This window comes from Haliotis cracherodii, unplaced genomic scaffold, assembly GCF_022045235.1.
Source record: "Haliotis cracherodii isolate W230 unplaced genomic scaffold, xgHalCrac1.p SCAF_3, whole genome shotgun sequence".
NCBI lineage: Eukaryota > Metazoa > Mollusca > Gastropoda > Lepetellida > Haliotidae > Haliotis > Haliotis cracherodii.
Window position 1 is genome coordinate 5,726,685 of NW_027266286.1, and position 2,359 is coordinate 5,729,043.

The following is a 2,359-nucleotide window of genomic DNA, read 5'->3' on the forward strand; positions in this document are numbered from 1 at the left end:
GTAAACGCTAATGCTTAGCAAAGTAACGCTCAAAGTATAGAGAGAGAACAGTGGGTAAACACTAATGCTTAGCAAAGTAACGCTCAAAGTATAGAGAGAGAACACTGGGTAAACACTAATGCTTAGCAAAGTAACGCTCAAAGTATAGAGAGAGAACAGTGGGTAAACGCTAATGATTAGCAAAGTAACGCTCAAAGTACAGAGAGAGAACACTGGGTAAACGCTAATGATTAGCAAAGTAACGCTCAAAGTACAGAGAGAGAACACTGGGTAAACGCTAATGATTAGCAAAGTAACGCTCAAAGTATAGAGAGAGAACAGTGGGTAAACGCTAATGCTTAGCAAAGTAACGCTCAAAGTATAGACAGAGAACAGTGGGTAAACGCTAATGCTTAGCAAAGTAACGCTCAAAGTATATAGAGAGAACAGTGGGTAAACGCTAATGATTAGCAAAGTAACGCTCAAAGTATATAGAGAGAACAGTGGGTAAACGCTAATGCTTAGCAAAGTAACGCTCAAAGTATAGAGAGAGAACAGTGGGTAAACGCTAATGATTAGCAAAGTAACGCTCAAAGTACAGAGAGAGAACACTGGGTAAACGCTAATGATTAGCAAAGTTACGCTCAAAGTACAGAGAGAGAACACTGGGTAAACGCTAATGATTAGCAAAGTAACGCTCAAAGTATAGAGAGAGAACAGTGGGTAAACGCTAATGCTTAGCAAAGTTACGCTCAAAGTATATAGAGAGAACAGTGGGTAAACGCTAATGATTAGCAAAGTAACGCTCAAAGTATATAGAGAGAACAGTGGGTAAACGCTAATGCTTAGCAAAGTAACGCTCAAAGTATAGAGAGAGAACAGTGGGTAAACGCTAATGCTTAGCAAAGTAACGCTCAAAGTATATAGAGAGAACAGTGGGTAAACGCTAATGCTTAGCAAAGTAACGCTCAAAGTATATAGAGAGAACAGTGGGTAAACGCTAATGCTTAGCAAAGTAACGCTCAAAGTATATAGAGAGAACAGTGGGTAAACGCTAATGCTTAGCAAAGTAACGCTCAAAGTATATAGAGAGAACACTGGGTAAACGCTAATGCTTAGCAAAGTAACGCTCAAAGTATAGAGAGAGAACAGTGGGTAAACGCTAATGATTAGCAAAGTAACGCTCAAAGTACAGAGAGAGAACACTGGGTAAACGCTAATGATTAGCAAAGTAACGCTCAAAGTACAGAGAGAGAACACTGGGTAAACGCTAATGATTAGCAAAGTAACGCTCAAAGTATAGAGAGAGAACAGTGGGTAAACGCTAATGCTTAGCAAAGTAACGCTCAAAGTATAGACAGAGAACAGTGGGTAAACGCTAATGCTTAGCAAAGTAACGCTCAAAGTATATAGAGAGAACAGTGGGTAAACGCTAATGATTAGCAAAGTAACGCTCAAAGTATATAGAGAGAACAGTGGGTAAACGCTAATGCTTAGCAAAGTAACGCTCAAAGTATAGAGAGAGAACAGTGGGTAAACGCTAATGATTAGCAAAGTAACGCTCAAAGTACAGAGAGAGAACACTGGGTAAACGCTAATGCTTAGCAAAGTAACGCTCAAAGTATAGAGAGAGAACAGTGGGTAAACGCTAATGCTTAGCAAAGTAACGCTCAAAGTATAGAGAGAGAACAGTGGGTAAACGCTAATGCTTAGCAAAGTAACGCTCAAAGTATAGAGAGAGAACAGTGGCTAAACGCTAACGTTCAAATCCCAGCGAGAATCCGCACTAGTACAGTACCGACTCTCCCCAAATTGTGAATCTTCATTACAGCGTTCGACTAAAATCAAACTTATAATGCGTGTCTCTGGTAATAGAGTGCACATGATCTCAATACCATACATCAGAGACCATCTATTTTATGGTCTCTGCATACATGTAACAGTTTCTGATTTTAAAAAGCTGGCACCATAGATACATAATAACACAACATATTTTTTTTAAATACAGGAATATACCCGAAAATATAACCATACACCTATAAACCATTCTATGTATTTCAGAATACAAAAAGACAAATGAAAACAGGCGCAATGTTAATGAGTAAAACGTGATCAATATGCTAATGTAGCTACTTCGTCAAAATCACTGACATTTACAAAACGTGGTTTAATTATGTCTGTTTCTATAACAGTAAATAATGTATAGAGTTTTAAACAAGACACCTTGACCTGACCTGATGTTTTCAAGACAGCCCATTTACTACACGACACTAGTTCCCTATGTGCGACTTTATTTAGTGTGACCCTGTTCGGCCACGCCCACCTTTTATGACACGAGTTATCTGCCCATTCACTGCTTCCGGTATTAGGACATCATATT